This window comes from Carica papaya, chromosome 9 (assembly GCF_054855325.1).
Source record: "Carica papaya isolate Zhongbai chromosome 9, ASM5485532v1, whole genome shotgun sequence".
NCBI lineage: Eukaryota > Viridiplantae > Streptophyta > Magnoliopsida > Brassicales > Caricaceae > Carica > Carica papaya.
This window is the reverse complement of record NC_142317.1, coordinates 21,009,985-21,027,335: the sequence shown is the minus strand read 5'-3', so window position 1 is coordinate 21,027,335 and position 17,351 is coordinate 21,009,985. Positions and strand designations below refer to the sequence as shown.

Here is a 17,351-nt window from a genome sequence, read left to right as displayed (position 1 = left end):
AAAATCAAATAAATCATGAAATACTCAGATTTTCATGTCATGCTTCGCGAAGTCATTACTACTTCCATATTTGAAGGCAGATATAGATTTTAAACTCCTCTTGTGGAATGATCAGTTCATATATAAATAAATGCAATTTGCTTAGGCATAATTTTAGCTAGCCAAACCATAGTACAATCTATAACCACTATTGTACTAACCATAGTGGTTATAACAGATAGTTTATAATCATGACATTACTTTGCCATGGGTGACCTCTACAGTTATTGTGATACCACTTTCGCTAGATTGCATGCTGTCATCCACAGAGAGTGGTTTTCTTACATCTTTCAAGACCAGATGGGGGAGGGGGACATAGATATCCTAGATGGAGATAGTGGACTAGATACTCCTCAGAGATAAAAGACCTAACGAGACACTTAATGCATTATGCATGTTAAAACTGATTCATACTTCAGACAATTCATTCCACTTTCTTTTTTTTTATTTCTTTTATTTTTTCTGGTAACAATACTGAGTTCATATTAATTTTATTACATGCAAAACATAAAGTGTCTATAAATCGCATAGCTTGCTTGAAAACAATAACAATTTAACTTATAAGACCTACAAACACACAAGCATGCAAAAAAGGCAAAGTCATAATTATCATAATTTAGTAATTTTTCTTTATCTAAAAATAGTCTTTAAGACCTCAAAAGAAATACTAAATTCCCTACTAAAACCTTGATATTTTATTCTTCATTGTTCTTTTTTTCTTTCTCTCATTCTCTCTCTAAATTACTCTCTCTTTTTTTTTCTCTCTCTAAGTCTTGAAAATTTGAAGAATGAAAGTGTGGAGAAGAGTGGGAAGGGAAGACTTATTTATAGAAATTTAGAATCGTTAGATTTGTTCCAAGTGGTAAAATTCGGTGAAAAGTGAGAGGAAAAAGATGTTTGGCATGAAAAACGAGGGAGGAAGGCCTCTTCTGCCGACGGCAGTGGTGCGCTGCATGAGGCAATGACGGCGCATTGCCTGAGGTGGTAATGGCCCGCTTAGTGTGCTGCAGGCTAGCCTACAGGTGCACAAGCCACCTACCGCACGCACAGGGCCTAGGCACGCTGGGAACTGCGCGCACAAGCCCTAAGCACATAGGGACCTATCCCCATAGGCCTGCTGCGCAGACGATGCATGTAAAGTGTGTGGCACCTATCCACGCACGATGTGATGCACAGACGACCCACCTGCGCGTGATAGGATGCACGCAGGGTCCCCACACCACATACACAGATGGGATGTGCGCGCTATGCGCATGTATCATGTCTGTTGTGCACGCATGCTCGCTCGTACAGTGCGCAGGCATCCCATGCGGGCAACTTCCCCATGAGATTTTTTTCGTGGGATTTTCCTTCTCTGTTTTGCCCTTTTTTTAATTTTTCCAATTTTTACTAAAATAAAATAAATAATGTAAATAAAATTAAATTAATAATTAAATTAAATAATATTAAACAAAATTAAAATAATTAAAAACAGTAAGATTCGCGTTTTACGATAAATAATATGCAGAGTAAATTAAATGAGTTTAATACAGCCTAAAGGCCTGGATAAATGAGGGACGGGCCGGGTGTTACAATACATCTCGTGACATATCATTTAACTATTAAAATATACGAATTTTTACTAGCAAAAATTGTACTTGGGAATTTTTATTATTAAATATATATTATAAGATCAATAATAACACACATAAATACTCCATATTAAAGAGTTTTGGGCTGTGATGATTAGTATTAGTTATATATCTTGAGGAGGCTCCTTTAATCTTGATGCAAAGTGCACAAATCTTAAGAAAATCTGTATAAGCTACTTTGTCCCTGCAAATTAAGAGAAGAAGACCAAATAGTGAAAACCCATCAGTTAATCATATATGGTTAATAACTACTCAAATCTATATCAAGATATATATTATGTATACGTACAAAGCTTTACCCATGTCTGATAGGGTGATTTCATATTCAGCCACGAAGGTGGAAAGGAGATCATTGAAATATGAAAGTGATCTACCATTTCCTTTAACAAAATTCGAATGCAAATCAATCAACGACATCGATATATATACATGATCGGTAAACAAATAATAGAAAAATAGATTAGATGTTAAGCACTAAACCTCCTATTCCATCAAGTGGATCATGTTGAGGAGCTGTGTGCTTTGATCCTCCTATTCGAAATGATTGGATAAGAGCTGTAAGAACCAATACCTCCACAGGGAATCGAGGTACTATAAGAACTTATATTCACAATGCGAAAAATACAATAAACTTCTATCTCCAAGTGTAGTGTTCACATCCCTCGCCAGTGAGGGTTAACCATTACATCTATCTCAAATTAAGAAATGTCTAATTAAAGTTTGTGTAACTCATCCTTTCCTACACGTGCATCACAGAGAACACTGTCTCTACTCACCCAAATCGGCTCCTAGATTTTTATACTTATTTTATTTTTAATCGTTTTCCAATTCATTTCCCTTCCTTCATTACCTCCAGTTTAACCATTACTTCATATTTTCTCTCATAATTTTTACCCACTACCTCCTATTTTCTCTCATAATTTCCAGACCCTCCGAAATACCCTTTGTCTTCCTTAGTGTCCATAATTCTTTTTTTTTCCTTCTTTTTCTTTTTTTTTTTCTTTTTCTACACCATTCCTATTGTACCCATTCACTACTTCTCTCCATTTTCTCAAACTCTCTGCAATGCACATTCCTTCTCATCACCTTCCCAGTTTACTCCTTATGAAGTCCTCTGTCATGCCCAACAACCTCACAAATTTGTTACCCAAACGCAGACCAGTATCCAACACACATAAGTTACCAATACCACCATTTCTAGGCATTTAAATGAACACATCAAGAGAATTAAATCCAAAAGATAACAGAATAATAATTACCAAACAAACATCAAATTCAAACCACTATTTTCCTCTTTTTTTTAATTTCTTATCCCTCTCCCGTTCTCATCATTTCAATTTTTCTCCTATGTTTCTAGCATATCTCTGTTGTCCTCTCTTCATAGCTGTCCACTTAATAATTCCATCATTTCGTCTGATCTTCTATTTATCCTTAGATCTCATTCTTTAATTTTTTTTTTTACTCCTAGTTCTAATATGATTTCAAGAAAATTTCCCTATTCCCAGATCAACTCATTTCTTCCCAAAAATATCTCAAAGAATTTAGAAGATAAATTCTACTCAAATGGTGAGAATCAAATTTCACTTACCTTTGTTCTCAGTGACAGCATTAATCTAATTGATGGATTAGATTCCATCGATCACATTGTTAGCCGATTAATCTGATTGAAAAATCGCACAAAAACTTCCTCTCAATTTACCCTAGCTGCAAATTTTCTTCCTCTCCCTCTTCCTCTACAGCCCGACGTCCTCTTTTAAAGTGAAGGAGGAACCATCAGAACCTTTGAGGATGGCAACAAAATCCCTAAATTAAATTATAACAGCCCAAAACTTAAAAGAAAATAAATTATAAATTGAATGCAGAAGCGAAATAATAGAGTTAGGATTTACATTCATTACACAATAATTTAGAATACCTAATAAGGATATGGGAATGAACCTTTTAAAAGAACAAATGAAAATTCAAGAAAAATAAAAAGTAAATAATTAGGTATCCTAACACGACTTTCACTAGCCTTTGAAGGGGGTTCGGATGGTGAACTATTCATAACCCTCTTGTTGATCGAGATCTGGATCTTGATCCTCTTGATCTGAAATAGTTAATGAAATGGTGAGTTACACTATCCCAGTAAGAATATCACACTGCTCACCGATACAGAAATGAATGTTGGTAAAAATAATAAAAATAACTAATGGAGCTCATAATTTAAGTAAATTCATTTATCCTAAATAAAATTATTTATTGCATACTTACTGTAGCTAGATTTTTAAAACTGACCTATAGGAATAATAGCTCAATAACATCATAATCTCATATTCAAGTAAGTAAGAACAACAACTTTTTCTTTTTATCTGTCTATTGGTATCCATTGAGGTTCATAGAGATGTCCCCACTACACGTGAATCATTATTCAACATTTTTAACTAATTGGTCGTCCCCATACCCCATCCGATATGAGCGCCAAAACTACCATCCCTCAATACCCCGTCCGGTATAAGCGCCAAAAATACCATCTCTCAATAGCCCATCCGGTATGAGGGTCAAACGGGCCGTCCCAATACCCCATTTGGTAAGAGCGCCAAAATACCAATCTTCGATACCCTATCCAGTATGAGGCGACATTCACAGTAAGATTCTCTATGTACCCGGTCCATCCACCACTCCCAAGATATCCAGTAAGGCTACCATTCATTCATCCACTTAATCAAGCAATTCCCGTTTATATTTAATTTTTCAATTTCACAATTTAATTGTAAATCACGCAAGACAAGCAATACATGCATCAAGAAAACACAACCGAATCATCTTACCAATTTTAGTGTATTATCATGCTTTTAAAACTATAAAATTAACCAATCAGTTAAAACAAGACAAACAATAATAAATAACCAATCCCGGCTCTATTAGTAACCTGTAATAAATTATCGAAGTTTTCTAAATAACACAAAATATCGTATTATTTATAATTAAACTTCAATTCTATAATAGGGAATAAGGTGAGGAATTCTTACCCAAATCGGTGTTCGAAATACTTAACTTTTAGCTACACCTGCTGGCGGTCCCCAATTCTCTAAATTTTTCTTTAGAGATTAAAACACGCTTCAAATACCTAGAAATACCCAAAAAAAACTCAAAATTGGAGTTAAAAACCTTTTCTGACCAATTTTGAAATTCTAACACGGTGGCACCGTCGTGCTCCAACGACGGCACCGCCACCGTGCCTTGGACTGGCTATTTTTGACCAGTTTCATACTCATCCCTACGAGAGAACACATTAAGGGATATCGTGGCTGAAAAAGGTCGAAAAGTAAAAACTTACTAGCGACAGAACTTTTCGACGTAGCAGCTCCGCCGGTTCGCCTTCGCGGTTGGGTATTTTTCTTTGGTCAATCTGTACAAAACAGAATGGTAAATATAATGGTGAAAAAATCGTATGAAACAAGAATCGAAAAGGGGCTCATTAAAGGCAATTTTTTGTTTTTTTCCACGGCAGTGCTGCTGGGCTTTACTCGCGGTTTTCAACTGATCCGCCGATCTTTTTGTTCCAATTTGGTCATGGGGGTGTTTAAAATCAAATTTCAAGCGAATGGCAGAATTTTTTACCTTTTTTGGCAGTCGGAGGTGGCTTCGGCGCAGCAAGGGTCGGCTCCCTTCTCTGGCAACTGGGTCTTCTTCTCCATCGGGGGGGCTGGCAGCTAAGATTAGGGTTCGATGTGAAGTGAAATATTTATACCCGTCTTCCTTAAATCTGGATCATTCATCGTGTTAGATCTCGACTGTCCGATCACGTTTAAAGAAAAAATAAATCTGGACCGTTCATTGTGATTTAATTTGGACCGTACGATCGTATTTAAAGAAGAAACGAATCTGAACCGTTTATCGCGTTTAATTATGATCGTCCGATCGCGCCTGAGCAGGGGACGGATCTGGACCGTCCACGCACACGAGAACACATCTTACCTTCCAATCGTAGGCACGCAGATTGCCAGTGTGGACTCCCGCGTGGCACCGAGTCATCGTCCCTTACCACGCAGTGCACTTCGATTCGTCAGGGCTGCTGACTGGGCAGGTCCTACGTGACGTATTTTTTATAAATTACGTTTTTTCTTTCAAAAATACCTCTCAAACCCAAATTTTCACCCCTTTTTAAAAATTATTTTTAATTTCATCCTCCACCTATTTTTTTCTTAATTTTATATTAAATAAAAAATTTATAAAATTATATTTTTATATATTTTTTTATTTTAAAATTAATCCCAGTCCAAATTTCAGGCCTGGGTATTACATAAATAGATATTACAAAATATCTTTTGATAATTGAGGCACAATCAATATTTTTGCTTTTAATAATTAAGGTAGAAACTAATAACATCTTCTTAAATATAATTATATATTTATATATTTACTTTTTGAAAATAAGATTTTTATCTCTAATTGTTTAAGTAGTAATCAAATTTTTAAATTTTAAAGACTAATGAAGAAAAGAAATCTCTAAACTTTGACTTGTAATAAGCATTCAATTCTCTAAATTTAAATATTCTTTAAATCTAATCTTATAATAGTTTTTTTATAGAAAACATAATGAAAATAATGTTAAAACTCTAAAAATTTTGATTACATAAGTTCGAAAATATTTTATTACAACACTTTAACTCCAAAATGTTTGATTACAACACGTGTAGTTTTTTTTTTCTTTTTTGATGCTTTCGGCTTTTCTTTCAATCTATCTTTGATGTTATAATTTATATCTATAATGCAATGTTCAGATAGGAAACAATAAACTAGTTTCTTTATAACATTAGCTCTATTAATTTCTTTACCACAATATGATTTCTTCATAATCTTATCCTTACATTTATTATTCTATTACGATATGATCAATTTTAGGTGATCTAAAAATATGAAAAAGTAGAAAATAATTGGGAGAATGAGGAAAAACAAAAGGAAATGAGATAAGAAAACAAGAGTTAGAATGTAGGCATTATAAAGGTAAGTTCTCTATTTTTTTTCCTAATGCATAACGCACAATTAGGTAGTAATTATAAAGTATATTCGTAATAAGATTCATATTTTTCAAATAGTTCCTAAATTTCAGCTAACAACCATAAACCAACTCAAATAACATATTTGATTTTTTATCAAATTACTTTTTTGCTCTAAATAACAAAAAAAATATAAAAGTACAATTTAAATTAAATACATCCAAAAATATATACGTGTACTTACATTAAGCAGTATTAAATCTATCTTGTTCATTTGATTCAATTTTTACTTTTTGTGTAATTACTAATAATCATTTACATGTTGAATGAGATATATATTCATTAATTTTATTTTTGAACCACTTATATTTTTAGCTTGAATGAAATTTTATTTCATAATCCTTCATACATAGGAAGATCAATTAGAATTCAGTTTTCAAAAAATATAAATCAGAGAGTTTAAATATTAAAATTGTGATATATTATTAAATTATAAAATATGGGAGAAATGTAATAATTAAATTTCTTAAGAAAATGATGAAACTTGTTTAGAAATTAAAGTAAATGGGACAATTAGATACATATACAAATATTTTAACTTCTAATACTATACTATACTATACTATACTAATATGGTTTAGTAATTATGTCATAAAATGGTGCATGTATGGTATATACATATGTAGATACATATATATATTAATGCTTCTAAGAATGAATTAACTCTAAACATAAAAGGCCAGAAACAAAAAAAAAATTGAAAAGGAAGAAACGATGAACACATGACATAGAAAATGTTTATGAATGATGAGTGGTTTACAGATCAGAGAACAGAGAGTTATATGCGTAGGAGACTGCAATTTTGTTTCCTCGTGAAAGAAAATGGTGAACAACTTACTATCAGTTACTCCACTCTATGTAACCGTCATTTCACTTTGTATATATATACATACACCTGTACACACTGTCTTCTCCATCACTCTCAATTACCAGTTGATTAACTCTTCTTATCATGAAAGAGAAGGCATTGTCAAGCTCAGAAGCCCCTTCAGTTATCAGAATTTTGGCTGCACTTGGGATTGCAAATAGAAGCTTAGCCACAAGGTATCCAGCAATTGACCATGTTTGGAATAACCGTGCTTGCTTCTAGATGAACCTTCTTTTTGTGTCATAGTATTCAGGTCACTTATCTCTTGATACGTGTCTTTCAGCAACTTCAACAACTTTTGCAATGATTTCTGGTCTTTTCATCTTTATGGCTGCAACAGTAAGCTGCCAAAAGTCCATTTTTAAAATCTTAAGTCGCACTGCCAACATTTCTTCATTATTGCTTTATTTTATAAAACATCAACAAGGTGTCATATCCTATTAAATTCAAGCATGACAACTTAGGAAACTTATACCTAAAAACAAACAGTTCTTTAGAGCAATGAACAAAACATTAACAGTAGAGTGAATATTTAAGCATAACAAACTAACCTACCATAACAGAGTTGGCCAAGAACCACCACTGTGGTAAGACCAAGGCCTGCACTAGAAGGAAATGTAGTGAGAAATGCTAAAGATAATAAAGAAATAGATCATAAATAAATAATATGATAGCAAATATCTTACATGTTCTTAAGATCACTACCAGTGATTATTTGCCACTCCTGAACTTCAAGAGCAAGATGACATATCTTGAACGATATGTCTACTACCAAATCTACCCATTTTGCTTTAAAAAGATCCAGTATGGCATGTGACTGATCAGCTGTTGCTAGACTTCTTACAACATACCACATGTTTCCTAGAGAAAAAATTCAAAAATCCATATGTGTTGGATGTAAGTTTTTGATTAGATAACCTCCTTTATTAGGCATCCATTCCACCTACCAAGGAGATATTTGATCTAGGTAAATGTTGAACTTATTAATCGTATCATATGAGTATTTTCAGTCTTGTAACAATAAATCTCATTTAGTTTTCGCAAATCAATCCAACAATACTCCCTGATGTGGAATGAAAGAGCAAGTAGGCGATTATTCAGTTCCCAGATAAGATCAGCTAATCCATCTTCTAGAGCCATCATTTCACGTGCACAGAGTAAGGCAGAATAAAATAGTGCCCACAAGAAAAAAAAAAGGATTAATTAGAGATACCATAAAAAAAAGGTAAACAAATAAGATATGTTAGTTACCAACTTATAAATTTAAATAATGGCTGATTCATATAAGCTAGTGAGTCAAATTATAATCTGTTATTTCCACCACGTGGTAGAGGAGGTTATCGAGGCAGGGGTAATCGAGGTAAAGGCAGAATTGCTGGACAAGAAGAACAAAGGGAGATAACTAGAAAACAAATATATTTATGATTTACATATCATAAATTTTCTCTATATCAAGATTGCATGGTTTAGATTATGAATTTTTAACTATTTAGGCATACTGGTAAAAACCTAAATCATAACAACAAATTTAGGATTTCAAATCTCTATTTTTCAGCAGTCTTTTATATTCCTGCATTCTTTTAAATGGTAGCTTTATATTTCTATTGTACAGATATATAAGAATCATTACCTAATTTAATCTATATTAGCAAAATTAGATTTTTAAAGTTTTTTTTTTGTTACAAGGAATGAACAAAACACAAGAAAGGACTATAAAATACACATCCTAAGCCAGGAAAACCCAATAGTGTCATCTTTTATGATATTAATGAGTTTCGTAGGTGGATGATACTGGTAGTATAAGCCAGAGGCCAAATAAAGGCCTAGTTCACTAAAAAATTGACATACCATTTTCCCTCCTGGTAGACATGTTGAACCTTGACATTGTAATTCTTCTGTAACCATGTATCCAAAGTCAGTTAGGTTGGAGTTGGTGTTAGTAGGAATAGTCTCATTTTTAAGGTTTCTTCTCAAGATTTGGACAGAAATGGCACTATTCATCTCTAAAATAACATACCACGCACCCAAGTTCCAAGCAAGCTCTAAGCCAACCAACGCCCCTCAGAGTTCTGCATGTAGAATGGAACAACTACTAATATTATAGTAGAAACCCCCAAGCCACTTCCCATGATCATCTCTGACAAGCCCACCCACACAGGCCCTATTGGTGCTGCCCTGAAGGGCCCCGTCTGTGTTGATCTTGATCCAGTTCTGAGGTGGTGGGGTCCAGGTGATAAGCTTCTCATCCTTCTTCCCCTAGTGCCTAGAAATAATTGTCTCAACAAAAACAACATGGAAGGTGTAATCAATCATTCTGAAGACGACATGTTTCAGCGCCTCTAAGCTAGACAGGCTGCCACCAAAAGTAAAAGAATTACGCTGTTTCTATAGCAGCCACCAAGTAATACAAAAAAAAATCTTCCAATCACTTAAGGAAAAACACCAGCTATACTTGTTCTGTAGGCTGTGGAAGAGCCGATCATCAAAGCAGGGTTAAACAAGGAGAATGTGGTCGTCTGAGGACTGATCTTGAGCCAAAGACACTTTTTTTGGTGACACTCTCTCAGAACATAGTTGAAGTCCTCAATGACAAGCCCACAAATACTATATGTTGGATCATCAGTCATATGTCTACGAGCATGTTCCTCATTGATAAGTAAGCTCTTCCGCAAGACTAGCTAAAGAAAGTGGCGAACCCATTGAGTGCCTGACCATTTCCAAGCGAGACTCCACCTGCTATCCAAAAAAAGAGAAGAAATATCAATAAACATATTATAAGTAGACTTAACAGAAAAATTACCATCAGAAGAGAGCCCCCAATAGGGCATGTCCGCCCCCCATCTCACGATGAGGAACTCTGATCGCTGTAATGTGCAAGAGGATGCCAGCCTGAAGCGTATCCTGTAAAAGCCACCAATTCCAATGACAACATGAGGTCACATAATCCTTAACCTTCTTAGACGCTTGGGTCTCATTAATGGGTTGGAAAGCCAACAGCTTAAGTGGTCTGCTGTACCACCAGTTGTCTTCCCAGAATCTAACTTTGCTTCCATCCCCATTGTGTCAAGCCAAACTGTTATCCAAAAATCCCATAGCCCATTGAGCTTCCTCCATAAGCGAGAGCAGGCACTAACCTTGGATGTGTTTCTATAGTTATAGTCTTACTTGTATTTATGATGCAAGATCTTAACCTAGAGGAGGTGCAGTTTGGTAATGATAGTGTAACCCACGTTCATGAGAAAGGCCTTGTTGAGGTCTCTGAGGTGCAGGATACCTCCCCCACCATGCAAGATAGGTTGACACATATCATTCTAGTTAACTAAGTTTGGCTTCTTCGAGTCATTTGAACAACCCCAGATAAAGTCACGCACCAACCAATTAATTTGATCGCAAAGGGAATTGTGTAGGGCGAAAGTTTGCATAGCGTAGACAGGGATAGCTATAAGAACATATTTGGCAAGGACCAAACGGCCAACCATGGATAAAAGTTTGACTTGCCACCCAGAGAGTTTATTTTACACATTCTCCAAGATGTATCTGTAGGTCTCAACAGTAACTCTACCATGAAGAAGATATGGATCTTGGCCTTACTGATTTTATGTCCTGAGGTACCACAGAAATCCTCTAGCAGTGATTTGATAAGCTGTACTTGACTAATAGACATTTTATTAAAGAGTATTAAGTCATCAGCAAAGAACATATGTGATATTTTGGGTCCATTATTACCCAGAGAGATAGGTTGCCAACTATCTTGGTTGACTAACAGCTCAATATGCTGGGAGAGGCACTCCATACACAATATAAAAATGTAAGGTGAGAGAGGATCCCCCTGACGAATGCCTCTAGAGGGGGTAAATTCTTCTGTGGTCTCCCCATTCCAAAAGAGTTGCATAAAGCAAGTTCTGATACATTGCATAAATGTTCTGATGAGAGACAGCAGAAATCCAGCATCCCACAGGGTGTCCTCAATAAAATCACACCTAAGCTAGTCGTAAGCTTTTTCAAGGTCCACCTTGATAGCCATCCAGCCCTTCTTACCTTTCTTTTGCCTCATAGAGTAAATGAACTCTTGAGAAATAATGATATTGTCAGAGATACTCTGCCCCTCCACAAAGCTCGCTTGGGTACCGCTGATTAAAAATGCATAATGCCTTTAAGCTTGTTGGTAATGATTTTGGTGATGATCTTGTACGAGATATTAAGGAGACTAATTGGCCTAAACTCCTTGATGCTCGTGGGTCTGGCCACTTTGGAGATCAATGTGATTAAGGTTCGATTGAGGCCTTTCTCCAACTGACCCCCTGGAACACTTTTGTCACCATCTCACAAACCTAGTCACCCATGACGTCCCAATAACACTGAAAAGAAGTCGCGTGAAGACCATCCACACCTGGGGCCTTGAGAGGTTTCATGTCAAACAGTGTTGTGCGGATGTCTTTTTTAGTGACCGGGACACTCAGCACATCGAGTATGACTAGGGGTAGAGCCAAAAATCTACCCCTCGCCATGAACCCCTGGCCACTTTGCTGGTCCTCGGAGTATAGGCTTTTAAAGAAATCAACGGCCATATGCTTAAGGTGTCCCCATCAGTGATCCATTTGCCAGTACTATCTTAGAGCTTGATAATCATGTTCCGTCTACGACGAGCCATGGTGCAACTATAGAAATACGTCGTATTCTTATCACTTAAGGAAATAAGCTCACATCTTGATTTTTTCATCCAATACAACTCTTATTGAAGTAAGATGTCCTCTAGTTCCTTGCAGAGGGCTTCCTCCAAACGAATTAGGTGATCATATGAGCATGTTCCAAGCCAAGTTGAATACTCGAGATCTTGACCATCAAGGTTCTCTTCTTCCTAAAAATATGGGAGAAAACAGTAGTGTTCCATTCTTTGGCCTGTTTCAAGAAGTTTTCTATAGTGGCCTAAAAGGAGGGAAGGCTATTCTAACTGCATCTGACCAGGTTAGAGAAGTCCATATGAGTGACCCAGGCTACAAGAAAATTAAAATGTTGGGACCTTTTACCACATACATGGTTGGTATGAGTTTTGAAAAGCAGAGGTCTGTGATCCTACTAGAGCTTAGGGAGGTGTTGTACCAGTGTTTTGGGAAAAGCATTGTACTAGGACGTGTTGACAATGGCCATGTCCAGATGCTGGAGGAGGGTGCCTCTCCTCCAGTAAAGTTCGGGCCAACATAGTCAACCTGAATAAAGGAGTTAGAGGTAATGAACTGGTTAAAATAAGCACAACCTTTATTTCCCCTAATAGCACCACCCCTCCTATCCAAACTATCAAGGATTGTGTTAAAGTCACCAGTCAGTAACTACAGTCCATTAATGCTCAGGCTTAGTTGGTTAAGGTGCTCCCATAGGTGTCGGTGTCTTTGCCCCTACGGGTTCCCATAGATAGCCGTGAACACCACATCCGGCTCCTGCTCATTCAATCGTATTCTAGTGTGAATGAATTGTCAATTGTTCACCAGGATTTTCATTTGAATGGGGTCCTTCCAAAGCAACCAGATGCCCCCAGCAAAGCCTCGGGCTTCCACTATATGGGAAGAATTGAAGCTTAATTTTTGGATGATTTTGTCCGCTTTCATCTCGGCAATCCGAGGCTCTATCAAGGCAATAATAGAAGGATTATATTACCTGATGAATGACTTGAGTACATGACCAAACTGATGGTTGGCCGCCCCTTGGCAATTCCAAGTAAATAGATTAAAATCTACAAAAAAAAGAGGAGAAGATGTAGCATGTACCGAGAGGAACCTCTTGGCAACCTACCTGACAGACTATGTAGAGCACACAAAGGACCCAAGGGTGGCCACTCAGATAGCATTGCTTATTGCAACGTCGATCAAGAAAGCATCATCGCCTCATTCATTCCACGGATAGGTCTGAAAACCCTCCATTAGGGTTTCGACCATCAGTTTGAAAGCATTCGTGGGCTCCTCTCGGTGTTTCTTAAGCGTGAGTTCCTGTTGAAAAGCTTTGTTAACCTTGATTCCAAAGAGACACTTTTCGGGAGGCAATACTGATTTTTAGGACAAGACACTACAGAGATTATTAGTTTGAAAAAGGAGTTATCTTACTCTTTTGATATGAAAGATTTAGCATGACATATTTTAGTTAGCACAGTGCTTGTTAATCATCTCACACTTAGTAAGAAATTATGTCCTTTTACTCAAATAAAAAAGGAAAAAATAACTTTTGTTCCTTACTCCTCTAAAATTGAGAGTTTGATGTCTGTTATGGTTTGTACCCGACCAGATATTGTCATATTATTGGTTTATTTAGTAGGTTTTTTTATAATCTTGGTAAGGATAATTAGGAAGCAGTAAAATAGATTTTCAGATATTTGAGAAGTATTTCTAAGATATACTTATGTTTTAGAGGCTTAGAATCAATTCTAGAGTAATATATAAATATATTGATATCGTAGGTGATCTTTTGCAAGGGGAACTGTATTATGACAGTTTAAATTACAAAAGTATCTTGTTTTATCTACAACTTAGGTAAAAAAATATTCTTAATGAAAAGATTTTGAAGAATTGAGTTTGAAGCAAGATGAGTATGTGATGAATTTTGATAGTCAAAATATTCTACATTTGAATAAAAATGCTACATATCATTTTTGAACTAAACATAATGATGTGAAATACCATTAAATTCGTGAAGTGGTAGATAATTAAGAAATGTTATTTAAAAATATTCACATTAATAAAAATTCAGCTGATATCTTATCTTAGATGGTGGTGATTCATGACAAACATCAGTTTTGAAACAAAATGGTAGATTGAATGGCAGTTGAGCGGTGGATGTTGGGTATATCTCCATGGGCTGGAGAGGAGAGAGTGTTGATTTTCTTTGTCTATCCCATGTGGCAAATAAATAAGTAAGTGTTGGCAGTTGTATCCAACACATACATTGAAACTAACATAAAAAGTTGGGTTTCCTTTTTTAATTTTCTCTCATTTTCAGGCAGGCAGAGCGAGAATGAAGAAAGGGTTTTGTTGTATCTCTCATGTACACACAGAAATTGGAAGCAACAAAGACAAAAAAAAATTTCTTCTCTACGCACAGAAACCGAAGGAAAGAAATTAGTGGGGCTTGCTTTGTTTATTTGTTTTCTTGTGCACAGAATTCAAGATAGAAAATAAGAAGGGGCTGATTTTGTTCTCTTTTCAATCATGGGAACTGAGAAGAAAGTTTGATCATTTTTCTTTGGTGTTTTGAATCAATTTTTAGAAGATTATTTTCTAATTTCTTAGTGTAATCATTTAAGAAAAATTGAATTTGATTAGAGAAGAATTTATATTTTTTTCTTTAGAATATTGTGTACTTGATTCTGTAATAGTGAATTTGATTCGAAATTTAGCTTGTGATTTTTTTCTCTACACTAGAGAGTTTTTTACGTAAATGGTACGTCTCTTTATTTTATGGTTGTTTATTTGCTTGCGTGATACATTGATTTACAGATTGATTGGTTTAGAATTATCAACTGGACTTTTGGGAATTAATTTTGTGACTGCCTTAATTTACACAAGTAAAATTAGATTTTTTGAAAGACCCAACAAAAAGCACTTAGTATTAACGCACTATAACCAAAAATAAGAAAGTAAAATACAACTAGGACATGTAAAAGCATGGATTGATAATAATACTAGTAACAACATGTTTGGTTTCCCTTAATAACCTATATAATATGAAAAATTCTGCAATCAAAATTGATTATCTCGTTTATTTTTACTGTATAACTATGTAATCAAAGTTTTAATATAATGATGAATATAGTCTCTCAACACTATAATCGGTTATGTTACATTATATTACGAAATTAATTACATCTATTACATAAGATTAATTGAATTTTTAGTTTGGAGCTTGAAATTTGATTCAACAACTATGGTATCACTTGCACATGAGATATTGATTTGGTCATTGTTGATAAAGATTATTTGTCTTTGAAACACCCAATCGATTTTGTACTTTAATGTTCATTTAGAGATGACTGAAAGTACTAACTCTTTGATTCCTAAACCATGTGTTATAGTGTAAGACTTTGATGATGTACTACAAGATTGGTCTAATAGATTTCTTCTTAGAAGGGAAAAGAGATGGAGCTTATAGTGAGAAGAATACATCTTTTGGTTAAACATGTTTTGGTAGTGTTTTTTTTTATTTTATAAACTAAAAATATTGTTCTTGATCATTGTTGATAATTTATAGCCTCTAATTGAAAAAACATAAATAAATAAAGGACATACTTTTGTAAAGATTATTTTGGAGATAATGAAAGATTTCCTAATCAAAGAATTATGAGTTTGACATATATCTTTACATTCAATAAAATTTAAAAGTTTTATTTAGTTATCATTTAACTAAATTTATTAGTTATCTATCACATAACCTAAGTATATCTTTTTTCATTAAAAATTAGGCATGTCAAAACAAACCAATTTGGCCATGTTTATTTCTTTATGGTGTACTAAAATAAAATCAAGAAGCAGGTTGTAGATCTAGAATACCTACCTTATATTTGGTTGAATACATTTATAGAGAAAATGTTTCTATAGGTAATAATAATAAGGAAATCCGCTTTACTTATTTGACCTCTCGATTATATTTTTATAATTAATTTCAATCTCTATTATTTTAGCTCATCAATTAAAAAATTGATTAATATATTAGAATTTACTTATATACTCTTAAGTAATCTTAATTATGCAGCACATAATAATTAATCTTAATTATTTATCTCTAGATCCAAAATAACTAATTAAACACTTTAACTAGAAACTTTGATATTAGTTCTAATTAACTTGTGACTAAATTTTTCAGAAAAAGTTTATTAACTAAAATATAATTAATATTTTTTAATCCAAGTACAATATAATGTGATCTTAGACGACATGGAACATTCAAAGGATCATTCCATCCATCTAAGTTTCGGGCAAGGCTGTCCAACACCTAATCAAAGATGATTTGGGCTCTAAAGTGCACAAGTGAAGGCCGACAAAAAAAGCAAGGCTTGGACATAATTCAAAATGGACTTGGGCCAAACTTTAAAGGTGTTGAAAAAGAAAACCCGAGCCCCTCAATTCAAGGGAAGAGACAGCTGAAAACATGTCCTACAACAAGGGCAAAACGACCCTTCAACTTAAGGACTCTAGGCTACTCATCCTTAAAACCTTAACCTTATTCCGATGATGGTTCAATTATGATTTTTTTATAATTTTTTTTCTGTTTGTTTGTATTTTCAAACACATGGCATAATTTTTTTTTGTAATTGAGTCATGGTTTTCAAAACCATGATTTTTTCTATTTTTTCAAACTAATAATTCAGTGGTTTTATGATGATTTTATAATTTTTTCTCTTTTATTTCTTCTACCCAACAATTCTTCTTATATTCTTCTTCTTCTTTTCAAAATATTGTATATATATATATATATATTTAGTTATATTTTTTTATATAAATATGTATTTATATATTCAATTAAATTTATATATTTAATTATATCGATTTATATATACATATATTTATATATTTAATTATCTATATTTTTATATATTTAATCATATATATATTTATGTTTTTACTTATATATTATACATGTATATAATATTTTAATTATATATACATATATATATATATGTATATATTTATATATCTCTATATTTAACATTACATATTTTTTTAATTTTCATTTATTGTAATATGAAATAAAGTAGAGTCAAAATAGAAAATTTACTCAAATATGCAACCA

General features: G+C 34.1%; 1 long non-coding RNA gene across 10 annotated transcripts; it reads right to left on the bottom strand.

The window, feature by feature from the left end:
- Window positions 1-7,427: 7,427 nt before the first annotated feature.
- On the bottom strand, window positions 7,428-13,753 carry LOC110808024 (uncharacterized). Of its 10 annotated transcripts, none has more exons than XR_015816245.1 (5): window positions 9,598-13,724; window positions 9,429-9,475; window positions 8,267-8,710; window positions 8,136-8,180; window positions 7,428-7,924 (listed from the first exon to the last, which is right to left on the bottom strand). It is a non-coding gene; the product is annotated as an uncharacterized LOC110808024 (long non-coding RNA). The 10 variants fall into 10 exon arrangements; XR_015816244.1 differs by having other exon boundaries at window positions 8,267-8,707; window positions 9,598-13,723; XR_015816246.1 differs by having other exon boundaries at window positions 8,267-9,475; window positions 9,605-13,753.
- Window positions 13,754-17,351: the final 3,598 nt, after the last annotated feature.